This window comes from Delphinapterus leucas, chromosome 13 (assembly GCF_059928025.1).
Source record: "Delphinapterus leucas isolate spDelLeu-1000000601 "Yukka" chromosome 13, BTC_Dleu_Yukka2, whole genome shotgun sequence".
In the NCBI taxonomy this organism is placed as follows: Eukaryota; Metazoa; Chordata; class Mammalia; order Artiodactyla; family Monodontidae; genus Delphinapterus; species Delphinapterus leucas.
In genome coordinates, this window is record NC_143141.1 from 74,568,200 (window position 1) to 74,582,412 (window position 14,213).

The window sequence follows — 14,213 nt, forward strand, 5'->3', positions numbered from 1 at the left end:
CCATCTTTAGAGTAAATTCCCAGAAGTGGGAATGCTAGGTTGAAAGGTAAATGTACAAATGTTTCAGTAGATATTGCCAAATACCTCTTGATGGGGGTTGTACTATTTTTCCTTCCCTCTAGTAATATTTGTCTCCCTGTAACCTCACCAGCAGAGTGAGGCTGTGTAGGTCTGTCCAGTTGTCCCAACACCATTTTTTAGAAAGTCCTTCTTTGCCGCAGGCATTTGACTGCTTATCATATACTGGATTTTTATACGTAGTTGGATTGATTTCTGTACCTTTCATTCGGTTACACTGGTCCGCCTCGTCATGTGTCAGAACCACACTGTTTTCACTCTGCAGTATGTTTTAGTATTTGCTGGGACTAGTCACCTCTCATAACTCTTAATTTTCAGTGTGTTACTAGCTATTCTTGAGTGTTTAGTTTTCCATATGAACTCTGGTATCAATTTGTCTAGCTACATAAAAACTTGTTTATATTTTTTGCAGGGGCATATTAAATTTATAAGTTAACATAAGGGGAACTGTCATCTTGACTATGTTGAGATATTTTAACCAAAACCAAGGGATGTCTTGTTCAAGTATACTTTTGTGTCTTTCAAGATTCTTTTATAGCTCTCTTTTTTCAAAGAACCAGATTTATTGAGACAGAATTCACTTTCAATCCATCTATTTGAAGTGTACAGTTCAGTGGGTTTTAGTATATTCACGGAGTTGTGTAACTGTCACCACAATCAACTTTAGAACATTTTCATCACTTCAGAAGGTAACCCCAGGGACTGCCCTGGCGATCCAGTGGTTAAGACTCCATGCTTCCAATGCAGGGCATGCGGGTTCGATCCCTGGTCAGGGAACCGCATGCTGTGCATCGCGGCCACAATCAATCAATCAATACACTTAAAAAAAAAGTAACCCTATACACAGTATCAGTCCTCTCCCAATCCCTCAACCCCTCCAGCCTCTGGCAACCACTAATCTACTGTCTGTCTCTATGGTCTTGCCTATTCTGGACATTTCACATATATAGAATTGTGTAATATGTGGTCTTCTGTGACTGGCTTCTTTCACTGGGCATAATGTTTTCAAGGTTCATCCATGTTATAGCATGTACTCCATTCTTTTTTTTGGCTGAATAATATGCCACTGTATGAATGGATTTACCATATTTTGTTCATCCATATATCAGTTGATGGATTTGGGGGTTGCTTTCACTTTTCGGCTGTTAGGAGGAGTAAGACCTGATGTACATGTGTGTATAGGTTTTTGTATGGGCATATCTATTCAAGTCTCTTGGGTATATACCTAGAAGTAGAAGTGCTGGGTCATACGATAACTTTATGTTTAACATTTTGAGGAAATGCCAAGCTGTTTTCCAGGGCAATTGCACCGTTAACATTCCTATCAGCAATGCATCAAGGTTCCAGTTTCTCCACATCCTCACCAAAACTTGTTATTGTCTGATTTTGATTACAGCCATCTTAGTAGAGGTGAAGTAGTATCTCATTGTGTCTTTTTTTCTTTTTTTTTATAGATATGCTTTGTTGCTTATCTATTTTTTAAAACTATTTATTTATTTATTTATGGCTGCATTGGGTCTTCGTTGCTGCATGTTGCGGCGAGTGGGCTGGGGGGGTTACTCTTCGTTGCGGTGCAGGGGCTTCTCATTGCGGTGGCTTCTCTTGTTGTGGAGCATGGGCTCTAGGTGCGCGGGCTTCAGTAGTTGTGGCCGTGGGCTCAGTAGTTGTGGCTCGCAGGCTCTTGAGCGCAGGCTCAGTAGTTGTGGCGCACAGGCTTAGTTGCTCCGCGGCATGTGGGATCTTCCCAGACCAGGGCTCGAACCCGTGTCCCCTGCATTGGCAGGCGGATTCTTAACCACTGTGCCACCAGGGAAGTCCTATTTTTTTATTTTTAAAAATTTTGGCCATAGCACATGGCATGTGGGATCTTAGTTCCCTGATCAGGGATTGAACCCGTGCCCCCTGCATTGGAAGCATGGAGTCTTAACCACTGGACTGGCAGGGAAGACCCTGTCTAATAGTTTTAAGAGGCTAGCTCTCAAAATTGATCATTCTGTGGTCATTTCCCCAAGTACATGTGAGTCCTTTCATTTTGTAGGTTTATATTTTCTTATTTCAAGAAAGTTTCTTAGATTATAGTTTCATCATAAGTGGAACTTTGGCTACATATATGTTGGACCTTCTTTGCTTGTATTCAAATGACAGTCCAAAGAGAGAGAGAAACAAGCACAAAGGTATGGAGGCAAGGGAAAGTAGGAACATTTCAGGAGTTTGGATGGGGGATGTGTAGGAAGAGACAAGAGATGGAGTGGACAAGGGCTAGACAGATGGAAGGTCTTGTGTGCCAGCAGTGACACCACAAGCGGCAAATTTAAAAAAAGCAATTCTGACATGCTGTGTGGAATATGGATCAGAAGGAACAAGACTACAGGAGGGAGACAAGATAAAAGGGTGTTGCATTAGCCTAGGTAAGAGGAGCTAAGAGGGATAGAGTGTAGACTTATGTTTGAGGAGAATCAATGGGATTGTTGGGTGTGGCGGGGGTGGGCATGGGTAAAGAATGAAGGATGACTCCCAGGTCCTGGGCAACCAAGGGTCCAACAGTTTTAGACAAGTAGAACTTGAGGGGTCTCTAGGACATCCAGGTGGAGAAGTCTAGTAGGCTTGTGTGTACATGGAACTCAGATGAGTGGTCTGAGCTAGGTAATGCACTTGGAAGTTGCCGATATATGTGGCAGATGAAGACAGGGTGGATGCAACGGCTCAGGGAGAATGTACGGGGTGCGATGAAAGCTGAGAACAGAACCTTGTAGACGGAGGAGTGGTCAGAGGGGTTAGGAGAGGAGTCCCATTGTGAAGGCCAAGGGGGTGTCAAAAAGAGTAGAGAGCTCTGTGTCGTCAAATGCCACCAAGAGCTCTAGTAATAGAGGACTCAGAAATGGCCTGGGGCATTTAGGATGAAGCCAGCGCTTACTGACTGAGAGCAGTGCAGCGATGTGGGGGGACAGAAGCTACACAGCTATGGGTCGGGGAGTGAGAGGGGGCTGAGTTGGCAGAGATGAGTGTAAACTATTTTAAGACTTTTGTCTTAAAAGACAGGGAGGGAATAGTAACTGGAGCATGATCTAGAATGACAGAGTTTTCCTCCTTTTTCTTTAGGACAGGAAAAGCTTGAACATGAATAGATGGTGAAGGAAAAGGACAAGTAGGTAAAAGAAGTTGGTAACTTTGGGAGTGAGAGTGATGACTGCAATATGTTTGAAAGAAGTTTTCTGAGGATGTGTGAGGTGATGAAAAACAGAACCGAGATGGAGAGATGCTAACATGAATATATTTAAAGTGGTTAATTCCCACAATGGCTAGTCCACATATTGAAATTACTTTGGTTTCAGTCAGTAGAGCAAACAGAACGAACCATATTTACATATTGTTTTACATCATTTACACCTCTTTTCTCCAGAGGGCAGGATCAGTGTTTTACCCTTTCAATGCCTCCCACACAGTTGGTGCTCAATGAGTAGTAAGTGAATAAACAACGTGTCTTTTACGTGTATTCTGAGTATCTTAACATATTCAAAACATAGTTAAGACCCTGCATACAAGTGAAAAAGTCTTCTAAGCATGCAAAATAGTCGCAAAATTCATAAGTGATAGGTGATGCCAGTGTTTTGCAGTAACCTGTTTACTCTCACTTAACAAAGTTGGTTACCAGCATTTCCTTCACCACAGGGGCTTAAAAATAGGAAGATAAGAGGAGGAGGAAGAGGATGTCCTAAAGACAGGCAGGCAGACAGACAGCAGCAGAAGGTGGTACGATCTGCCTTGCCATAAGGTGCCAAAAAGCAGTGAAAAACCAGACTCAAAGCACAGGGGCCTGGGCTCTCTTAGCTTAGGGATTTACATCCTTCACTAACGTATCAAAAGTCCTTAAAGGACACTGCTGTCGTGAGCCTTAAATAAAGTTGAGAAAATGATCCTTTGAGCCGTTAAAAAAAAGCTTTGCTGTTCCTCATTTGGCATATCTCCTGTTTCACATAGTTTGGAAAGGATTCTAGCAAAACGGATATTGAAACAAACAAGCTGATGCTGAGATGGTAAACCTTGGTCACTCTCTGTTCCTTTGCCCAAGCTGTTTACCTAGCTTTTGACGCCCTCCCTTTTTTTCTCCTAGGATTTCTCTCTTTTTCTTCCTTGCAGGCTGAACACAAATGCCACCTCTTCCAGGAATCCCTCTGCATTCTCCAAGCGGAAGTAATCTCTTCCTCCTCTGCCCTCCCACAGCATCTCACCGTGGCTTGGCTTTGCACGGATCACCAGACCTGCTTGTTTACACGGCCGCTTTTACACTAAGTTACGCGCTCTTGGAGACCAGGGACCTTGACAGTGTACCCACACAGCACCTGGTACAGTGCTACAGCGCTAGGCACGGAGTCGGTGCTCAGTTAACGGTTGCTGAGCTGAATTAACACGGAAAAATCACTCAGGGCAGGGTCTCGTGCTCGAGGTGCGGATGAATGATTCATGGGGGTGGTTCTTTGCATTCTTTACCTTGTAGTCACGTCGGGCCGAGCATCCAGCCGGCGGGGCACATACCTGTGGAGTTGGAAGGCAACTCCGCCGCCCGCAGCTGGCTCACGGGAAAAGCCCGCAGGGGGCAAGTTTACTCCGCCCGCCCGGAACCCGGCCGCAGGGGGCGGGCCTCGAGGGGAACTCTGCCCGCTGGCCCGCCCCCTCCTCGGCGCGGCGGAAGCTCCGCCCCCAGCCGCGCGCTCGCGCAGGCGGCGCGTGCCCGGCCCCCGCCCTGCGCCCTCGCGCCCCCGCGCCCTCGCGCCCTCGCACCGGGGGCGGGCTTGCTGCGCGTGCCGGGCGGGGAAGCGGCGCGAGCCGGGTTCCTGAGAACGTTCGTCGCGGGGGCGGCTCCGGGGCCTGAGCGGGCGCCGCCACCGCCTCAGCCTCGGAGGCCGGGCCGGAGGAGGCAGAGGAGGCTGCGGCCGCCGGAGACCTTTTCGACGCCCCCAGCTCCGGCCGGGAAGTGAGTACTGCGGGGGTTTGTGGCGGCCGCCGCAGGCTGCGGGAGAGGAGTGCGGTGCCAGAGCCTCGCGCCCGCGAGAAGCGGGAAGGAGCCCGCGCAGCGCCCTTACCTCGGGAGCCTGCGAGGGTGCAGGGCCGGGAGCGGCGGAGACGGCGCGCGGGGAGCCGGGGCCGCTGCACAGCGCGCGCTGTGAGGGGAGACGGCGCCGCGCGCCCGGACCTGGAGGGGCGAGCGCGGGGGATGGAGCGGAGCTCCGGGCCGCCGCCGCCGGGCTCTGAGCCCCGGGCCGCGGAGGAGGCTCCGGGGTCCCGAGCGCGCTTTGGCCGTAGGGCGCCGAGCCGGGGTGCGGGCGTAGGGCTGATGCTGCCCGTGCCCGGCTCGCAGGGAGGAGGCTCTGCCTTAGGTGTTTAAGGGGGCGAAGGAGGCAGGTCCTGGCAGAGGGCAGGTGAGGCAGGCAGGCCCTGGCAGAGGGAAAGGAATTTATTTCACATCACCTCCAAACACTGTTTCCCGAGGCACCTATCAGTGAACCTGTGCACCGAGGTCACCCGTTAAAGGAAAGTGTCCTGAGAGGAGGAAGGATGCAGCTAACGAATGCTTGCTGTTAAATTCCTGTGCCAGGCCTTGGGATTAGGGAGACCTTCCAGCAGCCTCAGCAAACGTTTATTGGTTAGGTACCTTGGGTAGAGAGCCGTGGTCAGCACTGGGGCCACAAAATTGTGTAAAACACAACCATCATTTGCTCTTTAAGTGCTGGCAATTCGGTTGTAAAGGTATGCGTATGAAGTACAAAGCAACATTGAATTTTGTCTTATCCACTTTAGGTCTCTTGTCCCCAGTATTGGGAAATTGGAGCCATAAAATTGCTTGCTTTGAGGATTAAAGCAGGAGGGTCAAAGAAGCTTGTGGGAGGTACTTGGGAGAGTTTTGAAGGAACTTCTGCGTAACATTTAAAGAGAGAGAAGGGAAACGGAAATTGGAAAGAGAAAAGAAGTTACCTTTCTTCCCGAGTAGAATGAAGCTCCATGACTATTAACTGCTAAATCCTCAGTGACAAGAACAGTGCCTGACCCACAGCAGGCACTAAATACCTACGTATTGCCTGAATGCATGAACCAAGCAAGGTTTTGCTCTGTTTTACACAGAGCACTATTGATAAATCTGGTGTTAGGGATGGCTGAATGGACTTCCCTTGTTCCTCCGGTTCTCTCTCTCTTTTTTTTTTTTTTTGCCGTGTGAGGTAACCCAGGTTCTTAGGTCTGGGCATTTAAAGTGAAGGCTAAAGTGATGGAGTTGTCATATCTTGTGGTCTTGCTGCCACTTTCACATCTTTATTGCATGTTGGCTGCCAGGAGCTTACTCCTTGGGCCCTTGCTTCAAATCATCCCGTTCTGGCCCTTTTCTATCACTTGAGGAAGGAGAGTACTTTTGTCTAGAAAACACTTTTTCATTTTTATCTTGGTTCTTTTATCTTAGATCTGTCATAAGAGGATGTATCTCTGCTCTTCTGTAAGGGCTGGGATTCTGCCTTTTTTCTGCCTTGGTTGGATTTCTGGACTCTCGAGCTCCAGGCTGCTGTTTCAGTTGCCTGGGTTGCAGTGCCTGTTGGGTTACTTTGCCTGCCAAATTAAAACTTGACCTTTTATGAGTTCTTTGAGAATTTTTATCGTACATAAGTGGAATTACTTTTGAAGGGGGTTGTGTAGTCAAGGTAGTGTTGGCAAGGCTTTTGAGTGTCCACTATGTGTGAGAGACAAAATTTCTACTTAGTTAGGAAATCAGATTTAAAACCAATAGAATGCCAAGTTACCACTTGTTTTATATCTTTAGTATAAATCTCTCAGGACCTAGGTTTCCTTATATAAAAATAAAATATTAATTCAAATTTGGCATTGTGTAGTAAGCCTTGAAGAACTAAGTTAATTTCTCTTTAGTTTTATGACTGTGTACTTAAGAGTGCAACCAGCAGGTGTCTACTAGTTCTTATTTTGGGATGCCTAGGTCCTGTAATTTTGGATGCCTTGTTCTAGGTTTTCTCAGTGATATTGTATTTTATTTATTTATATATTTAATTTACATTTATTTCAAAATCAGCTTTACTGATGTCTGCACAGATGTCCTGTGCAGAGCTGGTCTAGTGGGGTTATGTCTGAAAGTATGGTAAGTTGAAAATGCATTTAATACACCCAATCTACCGAACATCATAGCTTAGGCTAGCCTACCTTAAACATGCTCAGAACACTTACATTAGCCTACAGTTGGGCAAAACCATCTAACACAATGCCTATTTCATAATAAACTGTTGAATGTCTCATGTAATTTATTGAATACCGTACTGAAAGTGAAAAACAGAATGGTTGTAAGTATCTGGGTTGTTTACTCTTGTGGCTGACCAGGAGCTGTGGCTCATTGCCGCTGCCCAGCATCATGGGAGAGTATCATACTGCATATTGCTAGCCAGGGAAAGGATCAAAATTCAGATTTGAAGTACAGTTTCTACTGAATGTGTATTGCTTTCGCACCATCTAAAGTCAAACCATTGTAAGTTGGGGACTGTCTGTACTTTGTAACCACTATCTCAATCAAGATATAGAAATTTACATCACCGTAGAAACTCCCTCATGCTGGTTTGCAGTAAATACTCTCATCACCTCTCATTTTATTTATTTCTAGTTACACAAGTATGAGGGCTGTGGCATCTAGTGCAGGAAGTATACTGCCCAATTTTAGGGGATGCCATTCACATCGGAGTGCCTGTGAATGGCAGCCCCTGGAGTTGTATTGTGCAGTCTGGGGCTGTGTACTGCAGCTCTGCAAATGGCTCATGAATGCACACTGTCTTATTAAATGCTCAAACATTACAGACAGAATACAAGGCTCCTTGACCCACTCCCTTCTCCACCAAAACGGCAGTTATCAGTTTGTTGTGATCCTTCCAGACCTTTCTCTATGCATTTTCATCTATATATAGATGATACGGGAAGAAGTAGGGTTTCCTCCGATGCCCACATTAATGACATGATACTGTAGACATTGGTCTGCAACTTCTTCCTAACAGAATGTCTGAGATCTTTCCATGATGGAACATAAAGATCTACCTGGTTCTTCTTGACTACTACACAATACCATACATAGTATATATTGTACTGTAGTTTATTTAATCCTCTCCTCATTAATGGCCGTTAAAGCTGTTTGCCATTTCACCATTGCTGCAGTGAATGAAAAGTAGAATTGCTGGGTCAAAGGGGTGCATGCTTTAAATTAATTGATGGAGGTTTAACCATGTTGCCACTTGTGGATCTGGTTCATTTATTTTTAAAAGCTGAGTAGTGTTCAGTTGTAGACTTAAATCACTGTTTATGTATCCTCCACTAACTGTGGGACGGTTAGGTTACTTTGGACACTAATTCATTGCTGGATTTATGTGTTGCCAAAGCATCCTGCCAGTCTGAGGCTTGCCTTTTCCTTTTGTTAACAATGTCTTTAGTTGTATACAAGTTTTACATTTTAATGTTATATTTATGGAAAATTTTACACTAAATTAACAAAATTTGTTTCTGTGTCTGGTTTAAGTAAATTTTCTCTACCCCAGGGTATGAATTCTATATATCTGTATTTTCTTCTAAAATTAAAAAAGTTTTGCTTTCTGTGTGGAATTTCTATATGGTGTAATGAAGTGATATATATTTTTTTCAATTTGGAAAACCAGTTTTTCAGCACTTTTCCTCATTTTTTTTTATTGTGGCAAAATATACACAACATAAAATTTACTATTTTAACCATTTTTAATTGTACAGTTCTGTGACATTAAGTACATTTACATTGTTGTATAAACATCACTATCCATTTCCAGAACATTTTATCTTTCTCAACTGAAACTCTGTATCCATTAAACACTGATTCCGCATTCTTTTCTCCCTCCAGCCCCTGGCAACCACCATTCTGCTTTCTGTCTCTGTGAAGTTGACTACTCTTGGCACCTTCTATAAGTGGAATCATACAGTATTTGTCCTTTTGTGTCTGGCTTATTTCATTTAGCATAATGTCTTCAGAGTTCATCTATATTGTAACATGTGTCAGGATTTCCTTTTTTTTTTTTTTTTTTTTGACCCCGCCTCGAGGCTTGTGGAATCTTAGTTCCCTGACTAGGGATTGAACCCAGGCGCTCGGCATTGAAAACGCCAGGTCCTAACCACTGGACCTCCAGAGAATTCCCAGGATTTCCTTATTTTTTAAGGCTGAATACTATTCTGTTGTATGCATACATTATGTTTGCTTATTCATTCATCCATCAATGGACACTTGGGTTGCTTCTGTCTTTTGGCTATTGTGAATAATGCCGCTATGAACATGGGTGTGCAAATATCTGTTCAAATCCCTGCTTTCAATTCTTTTGTGTATACACCCAGAAGTGGAACTGTCCATGATATTAAAAAAATTATGTACATAACTGAATATGACCAAAATGGGTGGATAGTACAGAGAGTTCCTATAAACCCCCTCTTCTTCAGGGGCACTTTCCCATTATTAACATCTTGCATTAGTGTGGTACATTTGTTACAACTGATGAATAAATATTGATACATTATTATTAACTTAAGTTCATGGTTTATATTAGGCTTCTGCTCTTTGTGTTGTACAGTTCTATGGGTTTTGACAAATGCAAAATGTTATCACATGACATTTCATGTAATGTCATTGCAGTATCATGCAGAATAATTTCATTGCTCTAAAATCCCCTGTATTCCACCCATTCATTCCCCCCTCCCTCCTGCTGAGCTCCTGATAACAACTGATCATTTTACTGTGTCTATAGTTTTTGGTTTTTTAAAATAAATTTATTTATTTTATTTTTGGCTGCATTGGGTCTTTGTTGCTGTGCGCGGGCTTTTCTCTAGTTGCGGCAAGCGGGGGCTACACTTGGTTGTGGTGCGCGGGCTTCTCATTGCGGTGGCTTCTCTTGTTGCAGAGCATGGGCTCTAGGCGCGTGGACTTCAGTAGTTGTGGCACGTGGGCTCACTAGTTGTGGCTCGCGGGCTCTAGAGCGCTGGCTCAGTAGTTGTGGCGCATGGGCTTAGTTGCTCCGCGGCATGTGGGATCTTCCCGGACCAGGGCTTAAACCCGTGTCCCCTGCATTGGCAGGCGGGTTCTTAACCACTGTGCCACCAGGGAAGACTTGTGTCTATAGTTTTGCCTTTTCCAGAGTGTCATATGGCTTGGATCATGCAGTATTCTAGGCTTTCAGACTGGTCTCTTTCACTTAGCATTATGCCTTTACATTTCCTCTGTCTTTTCTTGGCTTGATAGCTCATTTCTTTTTATTGCTGAATAATATTTCATCGTATGAAAGTACCACAGTTTGTTTATCCATTCATCTATTGAAGGACATCTTGGTTACTTCTAGTTTTTGGCAGTTATGAGTAAGCTTCTATAAATATTCATGTGCAGGTTTTTGTGTGGACATAAGTTTTCAGCTTTCTTGGGTAAATACCTAGGAGCGTGATTGCTGGATCGTATGGTAAAGGTATCTTTAGCTTTGTAAGAAACTGCCTGTCCAATTTTGCATTCCCAACAATTTTAAAATTGTATATCCTAGCACCCTAAATGTACTTAAAAAAAAATCTTTGTCAGACTGTTCTGTAAAATTAAACCGCATCTGGTATGAATTTATATTCTAATTGTTGCTTTCGTTGGCTGTCTTTCTTAGCATTATACTTCTTTATATGTTTTTTTTTTTTTTTTTTTTTGTGGTACGCGGGCCTCTCACTGTTGTGGCCTCTCCCGTTGCGGAGCACAGGCTCCGGACGCACAGGCTCAGCGGCCATGGCTCACGGGCCCAGCCGCTCCGCGGCATGTGGGATCTTCCCAGACCGGGGCACGAACCCATGACCCCTACATCGGCAGGCGGACTCTCAACCACTGCGCCACCAGGGAAGCCCTCTTTATATGTTTTGAAGTTTTGATTTACAGACTTATTTGAGGGTGAGTACTTTTGCTTTTGTTTCTCTTATTTCTGTGCTCACCCTTCTCTGTGTGGTGATATTTCAGGTGCTTCCAATGATTGGACTCTAGTCAAGAAATCAGATATGATAATGGTCAGGGTCCTGCTCTTTGAGGTAATTGGGGCTATTTTAGATCTGCTCACAGAGTGTGTGAATGTCTTGGTTCATTTCCTGGTCATGAGGCTGTGTTTTTATCTTCTCACTTTTCAGAGCCCAGAGCACCACATAAACCATAGTTCTAGGCAGAGACTGGCAGCAGTACTTTTTCACTTCCCTTCAGCTCTAGCCTCATCCTTGGCTTTAAGCAGTGAATCTGGCTCAGATGTCTCCTGTTTCTCCACCTCTTTCACTCTGTGTCACTGTTGCCCTGAAGGAAGTATACACCTGCTTCTAGACTCAGAGTCCAGCAAGCCTGTAGCTTCAGTCCTGCTCACAGTTTTGTGTATCTGTTCTGTTTCTGATCCACGTGGAGGGTTGTCTTGTTTTTGAGCCTTTTTAGTAACTTAAAAAATATATTTAAACATATCTATTACTGTGTATTTGGAGCAGAGGGGATGCATTGAAGTGTTTACTTACTGGGCTGCTTTGACTAGAAGACTTAATTGACCAGGCTTCTTTCTAAACTTGATACCACTTATCTTGTTTTCTGTGTTATTGCAATGCCTAGACCCTCCAGTGCAAAAGTTGAATAGCAGTGATGATAATGGGCATTTTAATCTTTTTCCTGAATGGGAATGCTTCCAGTGTTTCACTGTTAGATATGATACTTACTAAAGGTTTCTGGTAGGTGTCTTTTGTCAATTTAAGGAGGTTTCCTTCTATTCTTGGTTTATATTTTTACTGGGTGTTGAATTTTATTGCTTTTTGGCATTTGTTGAAATTATCATTGATTTCTCTTTAGTATGTTAAGAGTAGGACAGACCTTTCTGAGTTGCAGATAACTGAGAGAAACAGATATATTGTATTTGATTTACTTGTTAATACATTTTTAACAACCAAAAAATGAACTTTTAAAGAAAACACATTTTGATCTTGAATTTTTGTATATTAACAATATTATGTATGAATTATATATTATAATATTATATATATATGCTATATATTATGGCATTTCAGCAATAATTAGGTTTGGACCAAATATTCCTGTAACTAAGCCTCACTGTAATCAAATAGTGTACAGTAAAAAAAAGTTTTTTGGGGCGGGAGTAACTTTAGGGACTCTATAAGGACTTTTTCAGTCCCTAACCATTCAAGCTTCTTCCTGGCTTCTTTTTCTAGACTCTTTACTCTCTCCTTTTAATTTTTATCTCTGCTTGCTCTGTCTCCTCTTGCCAGAGAGAGTCTTTCTTCTGCAAGTAATAACAACTGTTATTTAGTGTGAGGCTACTGTATTCAAGAGATTTTCACAGATAATGGCTACACTGTAATCTTTACCACTGTGGAAGCTAGGTATGGTATCTCCAGTGTTTGGGTGAGGAAATTGAGCTCAGAGAAGTTAAAACTTGTTTAGGGCCACACAGCTAATCAGTGACAGGAGTGATATTTGAACCAGGTCCAACTTCAAAGCCCATATTCTTTCTATATGCTCTCTCTAAACAAGGCTTTTATGTACCAAGTTCAACTTGGGTTTTGTTTTTTTGGCTTACCCACATGATTCCTGCGTGTGGTGATATGACCACTTTGTGTCTCCAATATGATTTGTGTGAAAATTTTCCTTTAGTCAGGTACTTCATTGCTTTTTACCGGTGTGACGTTTTACATGTCCTTGAGCAGTTTCTTAAAATGACTAAACCTTTTTTAACTGCACAAACAAAAATAGAATAAATAGTGTCATGGTTAAGCATGTGGGCTCCAGAGTAAACTATGTTGCTTGGACCTTGAGTTTATTTTCCTTTAACTTTTTAAATATTGTGAAATATTGGCCCTCAAAAAGGTATAGAGAATAAAAATTGTGAATACCTGTGTACACACCACTTAACTTAAGACACTAGGCTCCTTTTAAAGTTGAACCCCTACTGCTTCCCAGTTGTATTCTCCTCCCCTTCTGAGGGAACCACTATTCTGCATTTGATACTTTTCATTCTTGTACATATTTTCATACTTTTATTACATATGTAAGTAGCCCTAAAATGTATATTGTTTTGCATTAAAAAAAACCTTTATATTAACAGTATTAATTATATCTTTTTATAACTTTATTTTTCTCTCAGTATTGTGAGACTTATCCATATGGATATATGTAGCTCTAGTGCATTTATTTTCTTCACTGAATAGGATTCTGTTATTGGGCTATATCACAGTTTTATGTTTTCCTGTGGATTGGCAATTAATGTGTTCTGATTTTATTTGTTACTACAGATAATGCTGCTATTCTTGTCACGTCTCTTTGTGTACACATGCATGTTTTTTAGAGTGTGTACTAGGAGTAAACTACTGGTATGTGTGCCATGCACATCTTCAACTTCCGTGTGTATTGCTAAATTCCACACTGAAGTAGTTTTCCAATTAACATTCACACCAGCGATGTGTGGCTTCTCTTCCTTCCCTGCCTTGTCACCCGTTGGTGTTTTAGGCTTTATAATTTTTGCAAATCTGCTGGATGTACCATGCAATCTTATTATATTAATCTTACATGTTTTTCTGATTACTAATGAGTTTGAACATTGCTCCATGTTTTTATTGGCTCTTAAGTTTTCCTCTTCTGTGATTTGCTGGTTTTCATCATTTACCTGTTCTGTTGTGTTGTCTTTTTCAGATTGATTTATAATTTTAAAATACATTTTCGATGCTAATATTTCACATAGATGGCTTCAAAGTTCTTCTTCCAGTTTGTGGCCTCTCTTTTAAAACTTAAAAAAAAAATAGGATCTTTTGGTGCACTTAAGTTTTGGATTTGTGGTTTTAATTTATTGTTTATGAAATTTTACCTACAGACCACAGGCAGAAAAATTATCCTAGTGTCTTCACATATAGAAAGGTGGTATAATGGACCAGGGGTTAGGGGTTCTGGGTTTCTATTTCCATGCCTTTATTGTGAAGTACAACTATAGCCTGAGAGTAGACATTTTATTTATTTGGATGTGCAAAATATGAGACCTGGGTATTTCTAAGCCCTTACATCCTGATTCTCCATTGCTTTGCCTGTGGTTTTTGTAGCTCAT

General features: G+C 42.7%; 1 protein-coding gene across 10 annotated transcripts in view; it reads left to right on the top strand.

Annotated features, from left to right (window-relative positions):
- The first annotated feature begins 4,855 nt into the window (after positions 1-4,855).
- DTNB (dystrobrevin beta) overlaps positions 4,856-14,213 on the top strand; it is a 244,825-nt gene continuing 235,467 nt past the window's right edge. For 5 of the 10 annotated variants that reach the window (XR_016395508.1, XM_022574276.3, XM_022574279.3 and 2 more), the window contains exon 1: positions 4,856-5,050. The gene's annotated coding sequence lies outside the window, so the exon portion shown is untranslated. The remainder of the gene's footprint in view (positions 5,051-14,213) is intronic. The other 5 variants (XM_022574282.3, XM_022574284.3, XM_089923390.1 and 2 more) reach the window with 3 other exon arrangements.